We start from the raw sequence: 25,896 nt of genomic DNA, 5'->3' as shown, positions 1-25,896 counted from the left end.
AGGATGGCTTCTACAACAGGATAGTGATCCTAAACACACCTGAAAACCCACAATGGGCTACCTCAAGAGGCGCAAGCTGAAGGTTTTGCAATGGCCCTCACAGTCCCCCAACCTAAACATCATCGAAAATCCGTGGATAGACCTCAAAAGAGCAGTGCATGCAAGACGGCCCAAGAATCTCACAGAACTGGAGGAAGAATGGGCAAAAATCCCCCAAACAAGAATTGAAAGATTCTTAGCTGGCTCCAAAAAGCGTTTACAGGCCGTGATACTTGCCAAAGGGGGTGTTACGAAGTACTGACCATATAGGGTGCCCAAACTTTTGCTTTAGGCCTTTTTCGTTTTCTGTTATTTTGAAACTGTAAAAGATAGAAATAAAAAAGTAGCCTTGCTTAAAATACTAAAGAAATGTGTCATCTTTAACTTTATGCCTTTTGGAAATCAAGTCATCTTTCACTCGCTTAGCTATTCACAGTAACAGAAATTTCGACCAGGGGCACCCAAACTTTTGCATGCCACTGTAGTTCTCCAATAGGTCTTGTCCTTCACTTTTTAACTATTAAATGGCTTGGCTGCATGGAAGTTAGTTTTTTTAAACATGAGAATAGTCATGATTTCACCTTTCAAAAAGTGCCTTTTCTTCAGATGTTGGTTTTATAAACTTCAATGGACAAGAAAATATATGTTATACAGATAACAATGTCTCTGAGCAGACAGCACTTTCACAAAATTATCGAGCCTAACCAGGCTGGAACAGAAATTTACTCAGCTACCTAAACATGGAAAGGCATAATAAATGTTAATCCTGAAAACAATGATTAACTATTTGCTTCTGATTGAGGTTAATAAGACAGATATTTTTAAAAATTTTCTTTGTGTGGCCTGTTGCTGATGAATACACATATTCTCTTTTATTTGTTTGTGTTAGGCAAAGCAGAGAAACAGGCACTTCAGCACAGGCCCAGGCTGGCCAACTCTCACCCATTTACACCAATCCTAAATTAAACTCATGCTCCTTACAGTTTACAAGGCCAGCTTGAAAGAGTCTCTAAAGAATTATCACCAGCATATCACTTGTGGAACCAGAAGAGCCAACACACTGGACCAGTGTTATACCACCATCAAGAAAGTTCACTGTGCCATCCCACACCAATACTTCAGAAGGTCTGATCACCTGGTTGTTCTTTTACTTTGACTATAGGCAGAGACTGAAGAACACAGCTCCTGTAGTGAGAACCAAGGTATGGATAAGGGAGACAGAGGAGCGCTTACAGGACTGCTTTCAGACAGTAGAATGGACAATACTCAAGGATTCATCTTCAAATATGAATGAATAGTTGTCACTGACTTCATTAAAACTTGGTTGAGTGTGTTCCAATGAGAACATACTGTACAGATCTGAATCAAAAATGGTGGACGAACCAGGAAATTCACATTCTGCTGAGGGCTAGATCTGTGGCATTCAAGTCCATTGACCAAGGCCTATACAAGAAGTGCAGGTATGACTTACAGAGTGCTACCTCAAGAGCAAAAGAACAACTCCAATTGAGGCCAAAGGTAGAATCAGACGACTGGCAACTCTGGCAGGGTTTGCAGGCCATTACTTCCTACAAAGTGAAACCCAACACCATGAATGGCAGTGAGACTTCAACCCCAGATGAGCCCAAAGCTTTCTAAAAGCACGCTTTGAAAGAGAGAATAAAACTATTAACTATGAGGCTGTAGCACCCAGTGACCCTGTGATCTCCGTCTTTGAGGCTGACATGAGAATATCTTTCAAGAGGGTAAGCCCTCACAAGGTGACAGGCCCTGATGATGTACCTGGTAGGGCTCTGAAAACCTGTGCCAACCAACTGGTGGGTGTGTTCAAAGACATTTTCAATCTCTCACAGCTATAGTCGGAATTACCCACCTGCTTCAAAAGGACAATAATCGTACCAGTGCCCAAGAGAAGGGTGAGCTGTCTTAATGACTATCATCCAGTAGCACTCACATCTATGGTGAGGAAGTGCTCTGAGAGGTTGGTCACGACTAGAATCAACTTCTACCCATTGCAATTTGCCTATCACCACAATAGATTTGCAGTGGATGCAATTTCACTGGCTCTTCATGTGCCCTTGAAGCACCTGGACAAGAGTAATACTTATGTCAGGCTGTTGTTTATTGACTGCAGCTCAATATTTAACACAAATTATTCCTACATGTCTGACCAAAAAGTTCCAAAACCTGGGCCTCTGTACGTCCCTCTGTAACTGGATCCTCGACTTCCTTACCTGAAGACCCACAGCCTGTGCAGATTGGAAATAACACCTCCAGCTCGCTGATAAGAAACACAGGCGCACCTCAGGGATGTGTACGTAGCCCACTGCTCTACTCTCTCTGCGCCCATGACTGCGTGACTAGGCACAGCTCAAATGCCATCTATAAGTTAGCTGATGACACAACTATAGTTGCAGAATTTCAGATGGTGTCAAGTTGATGTACAGCAGTGAGACATATCAGCTGGTTGAGTGGTATCACAGCAACAACTTTGAACTCAACGTTAGTAAGACCAAAGAATTAATTGTGGGTGTCAGAAAGAGTAAGGCATGGGCACACAAGCCTCCTCATTGTTCAATCGGGAATGGAAAGGGTGAGGAAATTCAAGTTCATAGGTGACAGCATCTCTGAGGATCTATCCTGGACCCAACATTTCGATGCACCTGCAAAGGAGGCACAACAATACTTGTACTTCATTAGGAGTTTGAGAAAACACTTGCAAATTTCTACAGACTTACCATGGAGAGCATTCTGACTGGCTGCATCACCATCTGGTATGGGGTGGGGGGCACTACACTGGATTGAAATAAGCTGCAGAGTGTTGTGAACTCAGTCAGCTCCACCATCAGCACTAGCCTCCCAGGCATCCACTTCATCTTCAAGGAGCGATGCCTCAAAAAGGAGACACCCATCAGTAAGGACCCCATCACCCAAGGACATGCCCTCCCTCTTCTCACTGCTTCCATCAGGAAGGAGGTACAAGATCATGAAGACACACACTCAAAAATTCAGGAACAGCTTCTTCCCCTCTGCCATCCGATTTCTGAATGGATATTGAACCCATATATACTATTTTACTACTTTCTTCCCCCTTTTTGCACTATTTAAAATTTTAAATATATATATTTACTGTAATTTACAGTTTACCATAACCCATGCACATCCTCCCGTATACTTTAAATCATCTTTAGATTACTTATAATACCTAATACAATGTAAATGCTATGTAAAAAGGTTGTTATAATGCATTGTTTAGGGAATAATGACAAGAAAAAGAAGTCTGCAAATGCTTGAGCAAGAAGTGCTTGGATTTGGGTTTTCGCAATTCGCGGTTGGTTGAATTCGCACATGTGGAATTCGCGGATAAGGAGGGCCGACTGTACCGTAAATTCCAGTGTATAAGCCGAGAATTTGTCCCTAAATTTTGGTCCTAAAATTAGGGGGTCAGCTTATACAGTGGTGCCAACTTTGGAAAAACAAATACCCGGAAGACAGGTCGTATTTATTGGCTGTTTTTGAGTCAAATTGGTTCCACTGTCGGCACATGAGTTCTTTGGTTTGTTTAAACTCATATCTAGTGGCTGAAGCACGGACATCACTCCACCGGGGATGACTGCAATATCCGTATTTTCAGCTTTCAATGCTGCTTTTGTTTCACCTGACAAGTAGCGACTTTTCCTTCCTGACACCTTTGGGCTGTTGACGCCACACCTCTTTAACCCACCTCAAGCAACCCGCTTCGTCCAACCAGCAATGTTCTTGAACGTAAACAACACCCCACGGGAATTTTCTAAGCAATCTTTGTTTTTTGTCTCAACACAAGATCACGTTTATTCATAAATCGGGCGCTCCAATTTTGCTTAGCTTTGAAGTTTTCGCTGACCTCACAGTGTTTTTCGTTCCATTTCAATGTTTGACTCGAATCATTTCTCTGGTAACAATGTATCCAGACGATCGATGGTGATTCACCCACTCCAAAACTTTTTCTTCCAGTTCTGACCACTGGCATGTTTTTCTGCGGTTTGCACATTTCATCTTTGGCATTTCCCTCAGTGTGTCCTCTGCCTTTCTCCACTCTCTTACTCTCTCTCTCTCGTTTACATTAAACTTCTTAGCAGCTGCAGAATTATTCATTCCTTTAGCAAAATCAACAACCTTCAGCTTGAAGCCAGCATCATATCGCATTTGTTTTAATCTTTCATACATGGTGGTCGCAAACTCAATACTGAGTACACGGACTGATCCCACCACCCTGTGTTATGTTTTAACGAGATTACAATGGGCGCTAAATGGTTTCACGGGGGTTACATTTCAGAGGAATCTTTTCCATTGGAAACCTAATCTAAAATTTCCCTTCCTGATTTATTTATTAAGAATTTGCTTATAATGCTCTACAATGTGTAGGCCTGTTTTCTTAGCAGGTACTGGTTCACAAAATTTCCAGGGTCCGGATCTGGCAAAGCTGAGTACCGGCTTGTGAGATCTTGTGAAATCAAAAACCTCTACTAAAGGGGTCGTCTTATACAAAGGAAACATGAAAAAGTCACTTTTTTAACCTTGAAAATGGGGGGTCGGCTTATACTCCAGGTCGGCTTATATTCTGAAATATACGGTACTCCCTGTCTATTCTATGTCTCTCATAATCTTATAAACCTCTATGAGATCTCCCCTCAGCCTCTGCTGCTCCAGCAAAAACAACGCAAGTTTGTCCAGCGTCTCATGATAGCAAGGCTGTAGCCTGGTAAACCTCATGCACCCTCTTCAAAGCCTCAACATCCTTCCCAAGGTGGGGCAAACAGAACTGTGTGCCACAAGTTTCAAAATAGCATTTCATTTTGTTTGAATGTTAATACTCACACCAGTTACTGACAGCAGAAGGTACAATGGTCACTAACACGCACAAAGAAACATACTCTCATAACAAGTACTCTGCATAACTAAATAAAAGAAACATGATCAAAAGTAATTTTGGCAGAGATAAATTGTAGTGTGTAATTACAAAAGATATGACATAGTTATTAATAGAGAGGAACATAAAATTCAAAGTGACATTCACAGATTAAGCACCTGGGTAAAACTATGGCAGACAGATTTCACAGCAGGTAAGTGTAAGCTTAAATCAACAAAGAGAAAGATCAATATTAGTGCACCTGTGAAGAATTACAAACACTGTAATACAAATAAATTAACATTTGTGTGCGTGGAGATCAGTAACAATGTAATAAGTGAAAATTTAATTTAAAAACTTCAGATGCTGGGAAATGTAGTAGGCAAAAAAATTTTAATTACCAAAATGTGAATATCAACACTTATAGTAAGAGTTATAATCTAAAATGAAAGAGCAAACATGAGGAGATCTGCAGATGCTGGAAATTCACACAACACACACAAAATGCTGGTGGAACACAGCAGGCCAGGCAGCATCTACAGGGAGAAGCACTGTCAACGTTTCGGGCTGAGACTCTTCGTCAGGACTAACTGAAAGGAGAGATACTAAGAGATTTGAAAGTAGGTGGGGGGGGAGGGGGAAATGCAAAATGATAGGAGAAGACCGGAGGGGGTGGGATGAAGCTAAGAGCTGGAAAGGTGATTGGCAAAAGTGATACAGAGCTGGAGAAGGGAAAGGATCATGGGACGGGAGGCCTAGGGAGAAAGAAAGGGTGGGGGGGAGCACCAGAGGGAGATGGAGAACAGGCAGAGTGATGGGCAGAGAGAGAGAAAAACAAAAAACTAAATATGTCAGGGATGGGGTAAGAAGGGAAGGAGGGGCATTAACGGAAATTAGAGAAGTCAAATGTTCATGCCATCAGGTTGGAGGCTACCCAGCCGGTATATAAGGTGTTGTTCCTCCAACCTGAGTTTGGATTCATTTTGACAGTAGAGGAGGCCATGGATAGACATATCAAATGGGATGTGGAATTTAAAAATGTGGCCACTGGGAGATCCTGCTTTCGCTGGCGGACCAAGCGTAGGTGTTCAGCGAAACAGTCTCCCATTCTGCGTCAGGTCTCACCAATATATAAAAATCCAGCGAAAGTCTCCCAATCTGCGTCGGGTAGTGACTTCTCTAATTTCCGTTAATGCCCCTCCTCCACTTCTTATCACTTTTGCCAATCACCTTTCCAGCTCTTAGCTTTATCCCGCCCCCTCCGGTCTTCTCCTATCATTTCGCATTTCCCCCACCCCCCACTACTTTCAAATCTCTTACTATCTCTCCTTTCAGTTATTCCTGACGAAGGGTCTCGGCCCGAAACGTTGACAGTGCTTCTCCCTATAGATGCTGCCTGGCCTGCTGTGTTCCACCAGCATTTTGTATCTAAAATGAAAGGTAGTTTTGTTACAGTGTATGCTGGACTATATCTGGAGCACTGTCTGTCATTCTTAGCACCATAGCTTACTAAGCATACAGCGACCTTGGTAAGTGTGCCGAACCAGTGCACCACAATGCTATAAGGTGAGGACACAAACTAGCAAGGGAGCTAACAGAAAACAAAAGTAGAAGAATAATTGATGTTCTTAGGATTTTGAAAGCAGAAGGGGTGTTCAACAGATCCAGGAAGAAGATACACCCTATGCATCTTCAGACAAGGCGGATTCACAGTTATGCAAGGAACCTAATCCTACCAATGTCTCTTTATATGCGTCCAAACCTCAGTTATGTGAGGTGCACTGCTTTCCTGCCAATACAACTCACGTGCACGTGCCTCACAGTCTCACTCCCGCCAGTCTCATATTGGTTTTGGCAAGGTGTGGATGTGCGATCTTGCGCTCTTAAACTTCTGTTGGTTTCACCTACAGTGCAGTGATTTTGTGCTTGAGATATTTAACTGTGCCTCCTAAGCGTCCGATGTCATGTCCTGGGCCATCAGCCGAGCGGCAGAGAACCGCTTTAACACTTGGGGGGGGAAAAAAGTTGGAAATTATAAACAGCGCGGCATCAGCTGAAGGTAGCACAGCTCTGAGACACTACTGCTGGGAACAGAATCTTGCCTTTAAAGTTCTTTTGTTGTTTGACAATGCACCAGCCCATCCTAACATTTGGACAGCATTCATCCTAACAGTGTGTTTCCTGCCGCCTAACACAACAACGCTGATTCGACCACTCGACCAAGGTGTGATCCACATTCAAGGCGTTTTTTTTTAACAGCAAACTATCTCTCAGATGCTGCAAGCAACAGACAATTTTGAAAATCCTGGGAGTTTACCAACGGTGAGGGAATGGTGGAAATTGGAACACTTGGCACAAACAGCAATGGACATGGACCCAAGTTTAGAACGGAGTCAGCATTTCAGTCGTTCCCTGCCGTCAACCCTCCTTCCCTACAAGCAAATTTATGCTGAAAAACAAAATGCTGCCAAGCAAACAACCCTCACCACTTTAATCAAACCGGCGTCATCTCCTGCTGCCGGGAGTTCTAAGAATTCTGAGAGTCTTCCTTCATCCCTTGGTATGATCCTGACACCACAACATCCACTCATCTCCCGGAGTGAAAACACCTGCCACTGTTGGTGAGTACTGTACACCCTAGTCTGTTAACTTTCTTTGATTTATTACGTTGAATATTACGTTAAATTGATTAATACAAATGTGCCTTGTGGTACTGTTTTTGTGTTGTATTGGTATGAAAATGTGAATAAATTACAGATAAAATATATTTAGGAGGCCTTCTGGAACGCATCCCTATTTTCCCCACTTAAATAATTATTCACATTATGTGTTGACTGTAAGGAACGTATCCCCTGCATATAATGAGGATAGGTTGTATAGGATAGGTGTACAAAACTTCAAAACCGAAACAAAGCCTTTCATTAGAGAAGTCAGGAAGCATTTCTTTGCAAAAAAAAAGGCAGGAATGAGCAAATTTCTCCCCAAAAAGAGTATTTTTTTCTAAATCCAAGGAATATGGAGCTGAAAGGCATGTCCACATATATAATCACAATTTATGAAGTCAATAAAATAAAAATTAGACTTTGCCTAAACTGAGAATATGCATTAAAACAGACCACGAAGTGTTGAGGGGGTGGTAATACCATGTATTTATCATTGAATATCACAAATAATTTTGTTCTCTATGTTTCAGGTTCTTGTAGTTGTGGAATACAAAACAAAAATATAAAACTAAATAGTATTGAAAAATAATTGCAAGTTATAAACTGCAGGTATTTTTCTGAATCTTGCCTTAACTTTTGTAAATTTGCATAACAGACGATGAGTCTAGCTGCAATTAAAGCAATCATTACCCATAAATACAAATTTTAAATATTTGTCAAGCATCTTTAATGAATCAGGATATCCTAAAGTTCTCAGAAAACATTCCTAACATTGTACAAGAAGAGTGCACTTTTTAAAAAGTTTCATAGATGGGGAAGAATACAGGGATTAATTTCTGAGCTTTGTTTTTAAACATTTAAGGCACAACTTCCAACATTGAGACAAAGCAGAGTGTAAATGTTAAAGGGCTTAAATTCAAAGAACAAAATAGTTATCATCCTGTTGTAGGACAGAAGAGGTTACTGAGACAGGGCAGTAAAATCATTGAGCAACGGAGTATAGGAAGTCAGACTTTTTAAAGATCACGGCACTACAAGACCGAAAAACAATGTTTTTGTTATACAAAATCATTATCACCTTACCCTCGAGATTCACTAACACAATAGTAACTAAAATTATCATTATGGCCAAATGACAAATGCTGAGAACTTAGTAAAGCTTTTGGCCTGAAACATTGACTGTTTATTCTTTCCCATAGATGCTGCCAGACCTGCGAGTTCGTCCAGTATTTTGTGTGTGTTGCATTTGACTGGTTCTCCTTCCATCCTCAGTCACTTCCTCCATTTATTTGCATTATTGTTCTTCTTGCATGCTTGCTTTTTGTTATTATACACTGGTAGGAACAACGAAGTATCATCTTCAGCTGGTCTCTGAAGCATCTGGGTGTTTCATGAAGTCATGGTTCACTATGCTCAACCTCTCCCTCAATACCCAAAAAACAAAACAGCGGACCATGGATTCCAGGAGGAATGGAGACAGGCTCATGCTGATCAACGACAATGGGACTGCAGTTGAAAGGGTGAGTAGTTTCAAGTTCCTTGGTATACACATTACTGAAGATCTCACCTGGAATGTACACACCAGCTGTGTAGCAAAAAAAAAGCACAACAGCATCTCTACCACCTCAGGCGACTTAAGAAATTTAGCATGAGCCTCCAATTCTTCAAGACCTTCAACAGGGCCACCACTGACTGGCTGTATCATTGCCTGGTACGGGAAGTGCACCAGCCTGATTGCTGGGCACTGCAGAGAGTGGTACAGACAGCCCAGCGCATCTGTGGATGTGAACTTCCCTCCAGTGAAGACATTCACAGAAGTAGGTGCATAAAAGAAATCCTGGAAGATCATCGGGGACAACAATCACCCCAACCATGAACTGTTTCAGCTGCTTCCATCTGGCACCGCAGCATTAAAGACAGGACCAACAACTACAAGACAGCTTCTTTACATTGCAAAAGAGTCATAACAAAAAGATTTTTACTCCTTTATGTTGTGGGACAGATGTCAAACTTAAATAAATTCAAATAAATTCATGCTTGAATATGCTGCCACTTTCTCAAACATCAAGCATGTGGTACTATTTTCAGATCATACAAAAAAAAAGAAAACTAAATATTTGTCTCCCAATCACATAGTGAACTCACCCTCCAAATCAGCTTTCATGCATTTGAGAGTCAAACCTCAAATGAATTAAATTGTCGCTGGAGCAAGTTGATCCATTTGCTTATGGATCAAAAAGAAATAACATTGCAAGCCTGAATTTTCCTCCTTGGAACTATTTGTTATTGAAGGTTTTTAATTTTTAAAAGTTGCAGGCATTGGAAAGTTAATTACAAAATGCCAAGGCTAAACAAATGTAAATAACTTTTGGCCTCAAGCCAGAATTATGAAAAGCAAATGCAAGGAGGCAGGTAATATATAACTTGACAATCACAATTAACAATGTTTGTAATAATACTCGTATTGGCTTAGTGATACTTAGCAAATTCCACTTTTCACCTAATTTCATCAAAACCAATTTACAAAGAACGCTAGGGAGCTGAACACTTAACAATCCCACAACCAGCTGTTAGAACAATCAGTTTCAAATGTTAGGTGGGCAACAAGGCATAGGGTGGTAGTACTATGCCAAGTAAAATTGACTTACATAAAATTACAATGAAGAAATATGCTTGACAATTCTATCATTCCACCATTACCCCAACAGCCTTTATCCCAAACACTAGCTATTTCTATTCCTTCAACTGCCTCCTAGCAGCTTCAGTGATCAACTCTAACAAGCTTTGCACCACCTTTGTGCATAAGAAATATTAGCACCCTATAATTTGAACATTATATTTTATAACCAGGTGTAAGTAGAAGAGGCCTTACTGCAATTACATGACACTTTGATAAGATCATACCAAAAGTACTTTGTAATGTTTTAGTATTGTATAGTCCCATAAAGTTTGTGAACTCTTTGCAGTTACCTGGCTTTCTATAGTAGTTACTCATAAAATGTGGTCTGATCTTCATCTAAGTCACAGTAATAGACAAACACAATCTGCCTAAACTAATAACACACAATTGTACTTTTTATGGCTTTATTGAATACATTGGTTAATCATTCATAGTCCAAGCTGGAAAAAGTATGTGAAGCCTTATATTTACTAACTAGTAGAACCTCCTTTAGCAGCAATAACCTCCACCAAACATATCCTGTAGTTGTTGATCAGACTTGCACAACAGCGAGGAGGAAATTTAAACTATTCCTCCAGATAAAACTGTTACAGTTCATCAACGTTTCTGGGATACCTCGCATGAACAGCTCTCTTCAGGTCATGCCACAGCACCTCAATTGGGTGAAGGTCTGGACTGACTTGGCCATTCTAAACCACAAATTTTCTTCTTTTTAAACCATTCTGTTACTGATTTACTCTTTTGTGTTTTGGATCATTGTCTTGTTGCATCATTCAAGCTTCAGGTGACTAACCACTACCCTAACATTCTCCTGTAAAATGTCTTGATACAATTTTGAGTTCCTTATTCCCTCAATAATTGCAAGCTGTCCACCCCTGAAGCAGCTCAAAATCATGATGCTCCTTCCACCATGATTCATAGTTGGGATGAGGTTTTGGCGTTGGTGTGCAGTGCCCTTTTTCCTCCAAACATAGTGGTTTGTATTTATGTCAAAAAGTTCAACTTTTGTCACAACTGTCCACAGAACATTGCCCTAGAAACATTGGGGAACATTTAAGCAGTCTTTTGCAAACTTCAGACATGTTACAATGTCTTTTTTTGAGAGTAGTAGTTTCCTCTGTGGTGCCCTTCCATGAACACCATTCTTGTTCAGTGTCCTTCCCATATTGGACACATGAACGGAGACTTTAGCAAGTTTTAGATATTTCTGCAAGTCTTTTGTGGTTACCCTTGGGTTCTTTTTCACCTCCTTCAGCATTCATTGATTCAAACACCTCACTCCAGATAGCTTTTGTAGAAGGCATTACCCCAGAGGTTCACATACATTTTTGAACTTAGACTGTGATTGTTTAAATGGTGTACTCAGTATTGACGCAAAAAAGTGCATTTGCTTGTACGGTATTAGTTTCAGCAGATTGTGTTTGACTATTCCTGTGACTTAGATGAAGATCAGGCCACATTTTGTGAGTAATTAATGCAGGAAACCAGGTAAATGCAAAGGATTTACAGACATTTTCTTGTAAATGTATATGCCATAGAGATTAGAGGAATTTAGTAGACTACATCTCTATTCCCTGGAATTCAGAAAAATGAGCAGCAACGTTATTGGAACTTCAAATTCACAGTGTGGTTGTGAGAAAGATACTTCTCACAACTAGTAAAACTAATAATCACAGAATCAGAATAAGGGGTGATCCAATTCCTTTGAAGATGCAGACACATTTCTTCAAAGTTAATGAATTCTAGGAATTTTCTGTGTCAATGGATTAAGTGACTCAGTCATTAAAGTTATATAAATAATTATAAGGATAATAATGACCTGGGACATTGAAATAGCGCAGGAAAACACTGCTGAGGTAACAAAGCAGACATGATCTTGATGCATGGTGGTGCAGAATCGAAAGTCCATTAATTCTTACTCCTGTCCATTTCCTACGTCCTGAAACATACTTAACCTTCCAACACTTTTACTCAAGATCCATGAAATAGCCTGTAATTCACCTTCCATGTACCAGGCTGTATCTGTGTGCATTTACTCTGCTTCTGTTCTAGTGCTCCGACATCCTTCTTCAAGTGTGGTTCCCAAAATAGGAAAGAACTCAAAATAGATTTACAAACAGATACCAACTCTTGATACAGAACTCTGGATTGGAATAGCATTTTATAATTAAGGCCAGCCACATTCACCTAAAAGTATTATGACTACATGAAACGTAACCCTAAACCCCAGTGCGTCCAAATCTTTAGTACCAACACTTCTCGACTCAATTTATTGTTTAGATTATAAAAATAAATTCTCTCTCAAAACCTCAGACTATCCTGGACAGAAGACCAATAAATGATTTAGTAAGTTTTGAAATTACTTCTGCTGTTCAAAACCTGACAGCCAATTTACACACAGTAATACATCAAAATAGAAATGATCTGGTGTGACAACGCGGTAACCTGATAATATTGACTGTTGACCAGCACGGTTCTGCTCTTCAACAAAATGCTGCCATGGGAACTTTTACCAGTAACATACACAAGTAACTGTACATTTATTTAATATCTCATCCGAAAGTTAGCACTTCCAACAATGCTAAGTACCCTGTACAGTGTCAGTGTAGATTTTGTGCTCAAATTAATGCAGTGGTGCATACAATCAAGAAATTGATAAATAAATGTAAAATGGGAGACTTGATTGGCTGGAGACATAAATACACAAAGAACTTAAAAAAGGGAAAAGACTAGTGAGCACAAATTGGACTCCTTACAGACAAACTGGTAAATTTATAATGGGATTAAGTAAATGACTTAATTGATTTTGTATTGATTACAAAAAAGTTAAAATGACACTGAAAGCTGAATAAGGTTTCCCCCACAATCCGAAGGTAGAGCGTTCCTAAGCTGAAATGTCGTAAATCGAAGAAGCAATTACCATTAATTTATAGAGGAAAAATTTTCGAGCATTCCCAGATCCAAAAAGTAACCTACCAAATCAAAGCAAATAACATATAAAACCTAAAATGACACTAACATATAGTAAAAGCAGGAATGATACGATAAATTTACACTATATAAAGTGTGTACGCGTGTGTGTGTGTGTGTGTGTGTGTGTGTGTGTGTGTATATGTATATATATATATGGTATATATTGTAGGTACGGTGTAGTTTTGCTTATCAATCTCGGGAAGGCAGCAAGCCAAAATCGATTTGGAAAGAAAGAAATCGGCATGTACTCGCATGCACAAACAACTGCCCGCACAAGCCTTCACGGTCATTGTAGTCTTTCTCCGGGTAAACACATGTATAAAGTGGGTGTCTTTTCTTCATAAAAACGAAAATCCTCTTTGGTTAGCGAAAACAGGTACTAATGTAAGTCTTTTGTAACAGCCAGTTGTCGTAAAGCAAACGTTCGAAAAGCAGGGGGGGCCACCTGTACACCCAAAGGATTTATATCCCAGGCATGAAAAAAGTGGTTTCAAGGAATGATCAACTTGTTAGCCTAATGTCAGCAATAGGAAAAACAATGGATACTTCAACAATTTATAACACTAACCTTGGAAAAATTCAGATACACCAAAACTAATTTATGAAAAAAATTAGTTTTGATTATTTTACTGAGCTTCTCTGAGGATATAACGTGTAGAAAAAGAAAAAAAATGTGTATTTGGATTTTGGAAGGCTTTCAATAAAGTCCTCCTAGATCAGGGGTGGGCAAACTTTTTGACTTGTGGGCCACAAAGGGTTCTAAAATTTGACAGGGGGGCCGGACCAGGAGCAGATGGATGGAGTGTTTTGGTAATACACCTCATAAGAGAAAATAAAATATCATGGGATATGTAGAAAACATGTGCTTTAATTTCAATTGAAAATGAACAAATGCATTACAACAAAACATCTGTCCTTGAAGTCCCATGGTATTTAGCTGTTTATTGAAATGACTTTTAAAACACTGAAAATCAAATGGATAAAATACAGCTTTTTTTAATAGTAACAGTTATTATTTTAAAGCACTGAAAATTCTGTTATCCTTCAAGATATTATCATCATCACTCTCCTCCTGACTGTCTTTATTTCAAAAACGGTAGGAGATGCAGGTCTACCTGTCCTGCTCCTTCCTATTCAATTGTCCCCTGTGCCAAAACTCAACAACGACCAGCCAGTATGCGGAGCGCGTTATTTGATCTGGAGCACATTTTTTATTTTGAGAACGTACGTGCACCTGCGCACTACTCATGTCCATCACTTAACAGAAATGACATGTAACATGTAAGGCTTATTGAAAAAAATATTTTCAAATGCATTTTTTACATAACACAACGAAGAAACTTATTTTTAATTTCAGTGGGAACAGTGTTGTTGGTCTCCCTTTTTAGCCAGCGCATCAAAGTCTGGATTTAGTTTTGTTGTGGCGATTCTCAGGATGGATCTGAGGTGTTGATCAGTTAACTTGGATCTGTGGCTGGCTTTGTTGATGTTCATGACGCTGAACGCCTGTTCACACAAATAGGTTGAGCCGAACAAAGAGTAAAGCGCAAATGTGGAGTAATACGCTGCACCTCAACAAAGGTCAATGTGTAGCGGTGTGCTACATGCAGCGGAGTCGGTAACTGCAGTCGAAGAGAAAAAACTTTATTCGAAATCCTCAGCCTCACTTTTAAGCCTCCCTCAACCTGCCCCCCTGCGCAGAGGCTCCAAAGCTCTGTGCTCGCAAATCCCCGCAGGCTATCTCCCTTAGCCGGAACGCTGGCTAATTGTGAGCCGGTTCGGATGTGCCAGGAAATGGGTCGCCACAAATGTATATAGAGTGCGTCATCTATTGGGAAAACGCCAGAATTGCGGGGAAAAAAACGTGAAAAAGGTTTATTAATATAATTTCATCAAGTTCTGCGGGCCGGATTAAAAAGCTTAACAGGCCGCATATTGCCTGCGGGCCTTAGTTTGCCCATGCCTGTCCTAGATGCAAAACTGGCTGAGAAGTGGCAGATGGAGTTCCACCCAGATAAATGTGAAGTGGTTCATTTTGGTAGGTCAAATACGATGGCAGAATATAGTATTAATGGTAAGACTCTAGGCAGTGTGGAGGCTCAGAGGGATCTTGGGGTCTGAGCCCATTGGACACTCAAAGCAGCTGCACAGGTTGACTCTGTGGTTAAGAAGGCAAACGGTATATTGGCCTTCATCAATTGTGGAACTGAATATAGGAGCTGAGAGGTAATGTTGCAGCTATACAGGACCCTGGTCAGACCCCATTTTCAGTTCTGGTCACCTCACTACAGGAAGGAGGTGGAAACTATAGAAAGAGTGCAAAGGAGATTTACAAGGATGTTTCCTAAATTGGGGAGCATGCCTTATGAGAATAGGTTGAATGAACATGGCCCTTTCTCCTTGGAGCAGCGGAGGATGAGAGGTGTACTGATAGAGGTGTATAAGATGATGAGAGGCACTGATCATGTGTGTAGTCAGAGGCTTTTTTTCCCAGGGCTGAAATGGCTAGCACGAGAGGGCACAGTTTTAAGTACAGAAGGTAAGTTTTTTTGCGCAGAGTGGTGAGTGCATGGAATGGGCTGCCGGCAACTGTGATGGAGGCAAATATGATAGGGTCTTTTAAGAGACTCCTGGATAGGTACATGAAGCTTAGAGGTCTATGGGTAACCCTAGGTAATTTCTAAAGTATGTACATGTTCGGCATAGCACTGCGGGCCAATGGGCCTGTATGTGCTGTGTTTCTAGAAAAAAAAGAGTAGGAATATACAGTATTCTCAGGTGGTCTGGTCTAACTATGAAGATTATCATAGCAATCAGTGCTTGAGCTCCAACTTTTCACAATCATATAAACTTGATTAGTTTTCTGAGTTGGTGAAAGAGATGATGCAGGAGGACACGTGTTAACTACATGGGCTTTAGTAAAGAGTTTAACAAGCTCCTCATGGAGGGTTGATCAGGAAGATTAAGACACATGAGATTCAGAGTAAATAGGTAGTCTGGTCTCAGAATCTGCTTGCCCATAGACAACAGAGGGAAGTTGTGGAAGGCTGGTGGTCTGTGACCAGTATGTTCGGCAGGGATTAGTGCTGGGACCTCTGTTATACACCTTGAATGAAAATGAAGATGGGTGGGATAGGATGTCTGCAGCCAACACAAAAATGGTAGAATTATGGACAGTGAAAAAGGCCATCAAATGAAACAGCAGGATAGAGACAAGTTACATTTATGGGTGGAAAAATGACAATGTAGTTTAATCTGAGAACAAGGTTTTGCATTTTCAGGGGTCAGATTTAAGGGGAAAGTATCGTTAGCAGCAGAATGCTTAACGGCATTTATGTATTATAGTTGTCCAAGCTCAACACCACTTATCTTCGTAGCATCTGCATACTTAATAACTCCCTAAATGCGGTGATGCAAGTAAATAGAGTGGTAAAGAAGGCATAGGGCACACTTGTCTTCATCACTAGGGACAACAGAATACAAGAGTCAAGACATCGCATTGCAGTTGTAGTAAACTTCGGTTAGGCTACACCTGGAGTATCGTGTGCAGTTCTGATCATCCTATTACAAGGAGGATATAACCATATAACAATCACAGCACAGAAACAGGCCATCTCAGCCCTTCTAGTCCATGCTGGACGCTTACTCTCACCTAGTCACCGATCTGCACTCAGCCCATAACCCTCCATTCCTTTCCTGTCCATATACCTATCCAATTTTTTTTTAAACTTGACAATACCGAACCTGCCTCTACCACTTCTACCGGAAGCTCATTCCATCCAGCTACCTCTCTCTGAGTAAAGAAGTTCCCCCTCGTGTTACCCCTAAACTTTTGCCCCCTAACTCTCAAATCATGTCCTCTTGTTTGAATCTCCTCTACTCTCAATGGAAAAAGCCTATCCACGTCAACTCTATCCCCCTCATAATTTTAGATACCTCTATCAAGTCCCCCCTCAACCTTCTACGCTCCAAAGAATAAAGACCTAACTTGTTCAACCTTTCTCTGTAACTTAGGTGCTGAAACCCAGGTAACATTCTAATAAATCTCCTCTGTACTCGCTCTATTTTGTTGACATCTTCCTTTAATTCGGTGACCAGAACTGTACACAATACTCCAAATTCAGCCTCACCAATGCCTTGTACAATTTTAACATTATATCCCAATACCTAGACTCAATGCTCTGATTTATAAAGGCCAGCATACCAAAAGCTTTCTTCACCACCCTATCCACATGAGATTCCACCTTCAGAGAACTATGCACCATTATCCCTAGATCACTCTGTTCTACTGCATTCCTCAACGCCCTACATTTACCATGTATGTCCTATTTTGATTAGTCCTACCAAAATGTAGCACCTCACACTTATCAGCATTAAACTCCATCAGCCATCTGTCAGCCCACTCTTCTAGCTGGCCTAAATCTCGCTACAAGCTTTGAAAACCTACTTCATTATCCACAACACCACCTATCTTCGTAGCATCTGCGTACTAATAATCCAATTTACCACCCCATCATCCAGATCGTTAATGTATATGACAAACAACATTGAACCCAGTACAGATCCCTGAGGCACACCACTTGTCATCGGCTTCCAACCTGACAAACAGTTATCCACCACTACTCTCTGGCATCTCCCAACCAGCCACTGTTGAATCCATTTTACTACTTCAATAACGATTGAACCTTCCTAACTAACCTTCCGTGTGGAACCTTGTCAAAGGCCTTTCTGAAGTCCATCTAAGGAACATCCACCCTCGTCAACTTTCCTAGTAACCTCTTCAAAAAGTTCAATACGATTTGTCAAACATGACCTTCCATGCACAAATCCATGTTGACTGTTCCTAATCAGATCTTGTCTATCAGATAATTATATATACCATGGATGTGGAGGCTTTGGAGAGAGTTCAGAAGTTTACCAGGTTGCCTCAATTAGGAGAGGTTGAGCAAATTTGTATTGTTTTATCGAGAGCAGCAAGACTGAGGGGAGACCCAATGAACAGCTGGTACCTATTCCCAGGGTCAAACTATCGAATACTGAGGAGCAGGACCTTAAGGTGAGAGAGGTAAAGTTTAAAGAAATCTGCAGAACAAATATTGTTTTACGTAGAAAGTGGTAGATACCTGAAAAGCACTGCTGGGGGTAGATATGACAGTGGCTTTTAGTTCGGAAATCAATATGTAGAGAATGGAGGGATATGGATCATATGCAAGTAGAAGATATTAGTTTAACGTGACATCCTGAGCACAGACATTGTGGGCTGAATGGACTGATTTGGTCTTTACTATTTAACTTGACTGAACAAAGAAGATATTTAAGTTTGTGGGTAATACCAAACTAGGTAGGACTGTGAGTAACACGAATGGGAGGGGTCTCAAGGGGATATGCAGAAGCTGAGGGACTGGTTGAGGAAATGGAAATTTGGGGAAAATATAATTTCAACCACTTGCACATACAGGAAAGCAGAGCATCTGTTAAATAGTGTAAGGTCAGTCCTGTTGACATTAAAAGGATCCAAGATGTGCTTGCACAGAAGTCACTGAAGTAAACATGCAGATAAAGCAAGCAATTAAGAGGACAAATACTTTATTAGGCTTTGAATTGCAGGAATAATTCTTACTTTAATGGTACAGGATCTTGGTAAGACTGCACCTGGAGAACAGTGTACAGTCCTTATCCAAGAGTAGATGTAGAAGGAACGCAGAAATTATTCATTGCACTGGTTCCAGGAATGGTAAATTCATCCATGAGGAGAGATTGAATAATACACTGGAACTTATTCTTTATAATTTAGAACAATGAGAGGAAATCTAAACCAAATTTCCAAGATTCTTAAAAGGCTAAATGCAGGTCATAGTGCAAATTCTGCAGATGCTAGATGTCAGGTATTTCCTCTGCCTGGAGTCTAGTACCAGAGGACACAGGTTCAGATTAAGGGGCATGCCATTTATGACAGAGGATGATCAACTTTTGGAATTCTTTGTCTAGGTGGACAGTCTTGGTTTTAGTACTCACTAAAAACACGAATTATAATCTTACATTAAGAAAATCAAGAGATATGTGAGTAATCATGGGAAAACAATGATAAGGTAGAAGGCAAGCCATAATTTTAATGAATTTTACAGGTTCAATAGGCTGGAGAGTCTATTCCTGTTTTTATTTCTAACTTTCCATCCATCTCTCTCTGAGACGAGAGCATCAATTGAGACATGACTGAGTTCACAATAATACTTTTGCAGACGTGGTGAACGAAAACGTGTGGGTTATTTTTAACCCTCAGGGCAGAACCCCGAGGGATTTCAAAGTATTGTGCAAATATATAGTGTTAACTCTCGAACAGTAGAAAACAGAAACAAATAATTTAAATCAAACAAAGAAGCTGCAATTCGAAACTTTCAGTTTCGTGTGTTTACTTACTGTCCCTTTTTAGTTCTATTTTCTTCGACTCCCCGAGGATAACGCAACCCCCGTGTACCAGGCCCTCGGGTACATTATCAAGCAAACAAATCAAATTCCCAAACTCCTCGCTCACAGGCAGAAAGTTCCCCCACCCCCTCCGGAATGAGGCTGAAGGATCTGCTGCGTGGAGCAAACACCCAGATAAGCGAGAGAGAGGTACAAGGCCTTCGCACTCAACTTTCCACACAACATCGGGTCCCTAGCGGTGGCGGCGGCGGCAGGAAGCCCGACCCTTACCGGGCTCCTTCTCCAGCTGCTCCCCGCGGCCCTCCCCGGCCTAGTGTCCCGGCAGGAGCAGGGGCTTCCCGAGTCCGATTCCCGGGCTCCGCACTCACCTTCAGCCGCCGCGACGCTCACATCTCCGCAGAGCCGCAGGGCGGGAGACACTGACCACGAAAGGCGGCCGCCAAGCAGCGAATCCGACCCAGGCCGCGCCGACTCACTGAGCCGCTGTCATGGCGCTACCTCCGCCAGCAAAGCCAGCAGCCGCCTCCTTACTCCTCCCACTACCTGTACACAATATGCACAGTGTATGCGTGCTGCAATGTATTCAGTGTACCCTGAGGATAGGGTTTAAAATTATATACACACATTGCACAATATACAATGTGTGTAGTCTGTGCGCACCCTTGGGTGCCGAATATACAGCACAAATCATCCAAACTGTACGTATACTGTATACACATACTGTGGCCCATATCCAAACAGCACACACACACACACAGATATATTGGTTATATCAATATAAACAAATGTTCATATATGTATACACAAGAGCTGTATATTTACACAATTGAGTCTGAGGTACTTAAGTTCTTTCACATTTCACACTGCTTTGTACCCAGCACAAAGGAACTTCATCTAGAATACAATAACCAACCACAATCAGCTCCTTTATGCACAGGCACTTTCTTGTCAGATTTGTTCTGCATTCAACATCTGTATGGATGTGCATGCAGTTGAGCCTCACTTTTTAATGTCACTTGTGCAGAACTTCCTTGGACATTGGGTTCACAAATGGCACAAGCTACTCGCACAGAAGCATCCTAAAAAAGGGCCTAATTTTGTGTAAATTGAGGGCCGGCCCTACCTAGCACATAGCTCTTTCATGTCATTTAGATCCAACAAAATGTTTTGATCACATGCCTGCTATTGTTCTGAAACAAGTCAAAAGTCTCTGTTCCCTTTCTTCAGCAATATTTGGAGCTGAATCTCAAATCCTATTTCCCCCACCCAATCTCCAGAGATAACTCCTTAAATCATGACTTCAATGCACAATGTTCCAAACTGATCTGACTGTTGGACTCAGTCCAAGTCATTAAGAGTATTCAAAGAAAAGCGCAAAAGGTTCATAGACTAAATTAAAAGAAAGGTGAGTAGAAGCTGAGCCGTAATCATGAGGGCTGTAGTGAATGTTGAGGCAAATACAGTAATACAAAAAGAAGTGTAAGCAGGAGGTGTGTTAATAAGGCAATATGTATCATACTTGGACAAAACAGAAGCCATGTTAAAGGACCTGCTTACATTGAAAATTAAACACAAGATGTTATGTCTGAAGCTCAAATAGAAGATGGAATATTCATCATATGTATGGGAAATGACATCCAGGCTTTGCTTCAGGTTAAATACCCCAGGCCTGAATGGGAGAAAATGGCTGATAATTAAGAGTGGAACTTGCATCCCAAGGATAGATATGAATCAGATACACTCAGTAACATGTATGTTTCAGAGAGATGAAGTGATTGAAGTTTAATAGATAGTGTATTTAATTTCATCCAACCTAAACTGAAATTATTTACTTTTAATTCAAACATATATATAAGTATGGTTTAATTCAGTTATTGCAATTTAGAGCCATTTTTTATTAGCTTTTCCTACATTGAGGTTTTGTCAGATAACCATCTACTTCCACTCTAGCTTCTACCACCAAGCCAATGCTGAATCTAATTTACTACTTCATCCTGAATGCCAAGTTATTTAATTTTCTGGACCAACCTTCCATGCGTGACTTTGTCAAAGGCCTTGCTAAAGTCCATGTAGACAACATCCACTGTCTTTCCTTCATCAACCTTCCTCGTAACCACCTGAAAAATTCTATTAGATTGGTTAGAATGACCTACCATGAACAAAGCATTGTTGACAATCCCTAATCAAGCACTGTCTAACAAAATATCTATACATCCTGTTCTTTAAAATACCTTCCAATCATTTGCCCACAGCTGATGCCAAGTTCACTAGCCTTTAATTTCTCATTTTATTCTTAGAGCTTTCTTGAAGAAAGGAACAACATTTGCTATCCGCCTGTCCACCGGCACTTCAACTATACCGAAGGATGTTATAAATATCTCTGCCAGGGCCTCTGGAGTTTCTGCACTAGCCTCCTGCAAGGCCCAAGGAGATGCCTTGTCAGGTCAGGTCCTGGGGATATGGCTAGTTTATTTTCCCTCAAGTCAGCAAGTACTTACCCTCTGTAATCCTGATTCATTCCATGACCTCGGTAATCTTTGCCTCACTTTTATTTATTTACAGACGGACAGACATACTTTATTGATCTCAAAGGAAATTGGGTTTCGTTACAGACGCACCAACCAAGAATAGTGTAGAAATATAGCAATATAACACCATAGATAATTAAATAATAATAGGTTAATCATGCCCAGGAAATAAGTCCAGGACCAGTCTATTGGCTCAGGGTGTCTGACACTCCGAGGGAGGGGTTGTAAAGTTTGATGGCCACAGGTAAGAATGACTTCCTGTGACGCTCAGTGTTGCATCTCGGTGGAATGAGTCTCTGGCTGAATGTACTCCTGTGCCTAACCAGTACATTATGGAGTGGATGGGAGTCATTGTCCAAGATGGCATGCAACTTGGACAGCATCCTCTTTTCAGACACCACCGTCAGAGAGTCCAGTTCCACCCCCACAACATCACTGGCCTTATGAATGAGTTTGTTGATTCTGTTGGTGTCTGCTACCCTCAGCCTGCTGCCCCAGCACACAACAGCAAACATGACAGCACTGGCCACCACAGACTCGTAGAACATCCTCAGCATCGTCTGGCAGATGTTAAAGGACCTCAGTCTCCTCAGGAAATAGAGACGACTCTGACCCTTCTTGTAGACAGTCTCAGTTCTTTGACCAGTCCGGTTTATTGTCAATTCGTATCCCCAGGTATTTGTAATCCTCCACCATGTCCACACTGACCCCTTTGATGGAAACAGGGGTCACCGGTGCCTTAGCCCTCCTCAGGTCCACCACCAGGTCCTTAGTCTTTTTCACATTAAGCTGCAGATGATTCTGCTCGCACCATGTGACAAAGTTTCCCACCGTAGCCCTGTACTCCACCTCATCTCCCTTGCTGATGCATCCAACTATGGCAGAGTCACCAGAAAACTTCTGAAGATGGCAAGACTCTGTGTTGTAGTTGAAGTCCGAGGTATAGATGGTGAAGAGAAAGAGAGACAGGATAGTCCCCTGTGGAGCCCCAGTGCTGCTGACACACAGTGTTGCAAGCGCACGAACTGTGGTCTGCCAGTCAGGTAATCAATAATCCATGACACCAGGGAAGCATCCACCTGCATCACTGTCAGCTTCTCACCCAGCAGAGCCAGGTGGATGGTGTTGAATGCACTGGAGAAGTCAAAAAACATGACCCTCACAGTGCTCACTGGCTTGTCCAGGTGGGCATAGACACGGTTCAGCAAGTAGATGATGGCATCCTCAACTCCTAGTCGGGGCTGATAGGCAAACTGGAGGGGGTCTAAGTGTGGCCTAACCATAGGCCAGAGCTGCTCTAGAACAAGTCTCTCCAGGGTCTTCATGATGTGGGAGGTCAATGCCACTGGTCTGTAGTCATTGGAGCCACTGGGGCGCAGCGTCTTTGGTACAGGAACGAGGCAGGACATCTTCCACAGCACAGGAAACCTCTGGAGACTCAGGCTCAGGTTGAAGACATGGTGAAGTACTCCAGATAGCTGGGGGGCACAGGCTTTGAGCACCCTGGGGCAGACACCATCTGGGCCTGCAGCCTTGCTTGGGTGGAGACGTTTCAGCTATCTTCTCACCTGTTCAGCTGTGAAGCCCACCGTGGTGGTTCAGGTGTGGGAGGGGTGTAGTCACGAGAGCAGGGTAGTCTCCTGTATATATCTCCTGATGCAAAATATTTGTTTAAGATCTCCTCCATCTTTTTTCATTTACATGTATAGATGACCATGTTAATCTTCAAAAATTTTATCCCAGCTATCCTTTTGTTCATTATATATCTATGGAAAATAATATGTAGAGTTAAGTTGTATGATTTATTATGAAGCACAGCGGAATGTATTTCTACCCAACTAAAGAAGTCAGACCCCATTTGTACATTAGTGTGATAGGAGCTACAAGAAGGGCTCAGGAAGAATCTACTAATTAAAACCAGAAGATCTGTTCATCATACATCACCATGTTAACTAAGGCCTTACTTAATCAAGGGAACACATTAGCAAGGGACTTTAGCAACAAAACTGGTTTGCCCATGGAAGGCAGAGAGTAGGGGTGGAAGGGTATTATTCTGGGTATTATGTCCATGACCAGTGACATTCTGCAAAGATCAGTGCTGGGACCTCAGTTGTCTGTGATACAGATCAATGATCTGATGAAAATATATGTATATAGGTGACTTAACAAAATACAGCTGGATATTGATCAGTTACAGATATGGGCAGAGTAGTGGCAGATGGAGTTTAATCCAGGTAAGTGTGAGGAGTTTCACTTTGGGAGATGAAATGAAAGGGAAAAGTTTATAGTTAATGATAGATCACTTAATAGCATTGAGGTGCAGAAGGATCTAAGAGTCCAAGTCTATGGCTACTCAGGTGGATAAGGTGGTAAAGTACGCATATTGACTTCATTGATTAGGGTAATGAGTATAAGGAAGTTATACTGCAGTAATATAAAGCTTTACTCAGACCACACCGAGTATTTTGTGTGCAATTATGGTTGCCCCATTAAGGGAATGATGGGAGACTGTGGAAGGGTGGAGAAGAGATTTACCAGGATACTGCATGTATTAGAAAGAATGAGTCGTAATGAAAGTTTGGACAAATTTGCGTTATTCACCACAGGGCACCAGAGTCTGATTGGACTCTGGGAACCTGATAGAGGTTCTTAAAATTGTGAGAAGTATAGACAGAGGAGATGGCCTTTTCCCCAGTGCAAAAATGTGAAATACCAGAAGGCGAGCTTTTACAATTAAAGAGGGAAGTTTAAAGATGATGTACGCACAAATTTTTGGCACAAAGCCTGATAGGTGCCTGGAATGGATTACCAAGGCTAGTAATAGAAGCGGATAGTTTAGAGTTTAAAAGACACATGAATATGAAGGATGCATTGATTTTGACTCAAGTCACTGGAGAATTGGTGGACATGAAAGTCTTTATCCTTCACAATGAACATTCTCTTGAAAATGCTCTCTGTAGAGTCTCAAACTCAAAAGTATATCATATTTCCAAACCCTTAAGATCAAAGGCAACTGCAGGTGATTCAATACAATTTCAATAGTTACAAGGACATTGTTTGCTTCAATAATTTGGGTTGGCAATGTTAATTTGAAATTGCATAGAAAACATCTGTGAATTTTCAAATACTGTTATTGGGACAAGCTAATTGCAAGCTTCCTTGAAATTGTTTACAATGGTTCAAATTGTTAAAATCCATAGATTGATACATATGCAAATGCCTTGGTCACAATTCTGCATATCATCATTCTTACTTTGTGGGCCAGCCTGTGCTCCTCAGACAGTCCCGTTTATCTGCAAAGGAGTGCTTCTAACCTCAATTTACTATTTACATTAAGAGCAGAAGACTGGCTCTTGCCTGAATTAATATCTGCCCTCCAGAAAACTCCCTAACATATCCCCCTCTTGACCCTTGGATAAAATATCTCAGGAAGGCTAAAGGAGGATTTAATTAAGTAGAGGAGTAAAAATGTCCTTCACTTTGGACCCCCTCCCTAATTAATAATCTATCACGTCCCTATGTATCTACATCTACGTTATCTATCGTTCCCAGTTGGCAAAAAAAGTTCCAGAAATTTAATCATATCCTTTTCTTGGACACATTTGTCTTCTTGATTTAATTCAGTCTTTAGCATGCAACTTTGTCATTTGTGTAGTTGTTGCCTCCTTCGCTGCTGGTCTATTGATCACATCTGTATCT

General features: G+C 41.2%; 1 protein-coding gene across 3 annotated transcripts in view; it reads right to left on the bottom strand.

Moving 5' to 3' along the window:
* cnot6l (CCR4-NOT transcription complex, subunit 6-like) overlaps nt 1-20,208 on the bottom strand; it is an 81,021-nt gene extending 60,813 nt beyond the window's left edge. Inside the window, exon 1 of one of the 3 annotated variants that reach the window (XM_059988736.1) lies at nt 20,038-20,208. The gene's annotated coding sequence lies outside the window, so the exon portion shown is untranslated. The other 2 variants (XM_059988737.1, XM_059988738.1) reach the window with 2 other exon arrangements.
* Between the last annotated feature and the right edge of the window lie 5,688 nt (nt 20,209-25,896).

Source organism: Hypanus sabinus, chromosome 14 (genome assembly GCF_030144855.1).
Source record: "Hypanus sabinus isolate sHypSab1 chromosome 14, sHypSab1.hap1, whole genome shotgun sequence".
NCBI lineage: Eukaryota > Metazoa > Chordata > Chondrichthyes > Myliobatiformes > Dasyatidae > Hypanus > Hypanus sabinus.
The sequence above is the reverse complement of the archived record's forward strand: the minus strand, read 5'-3'. Positions and strand labels throughout refer to the sequence as shown.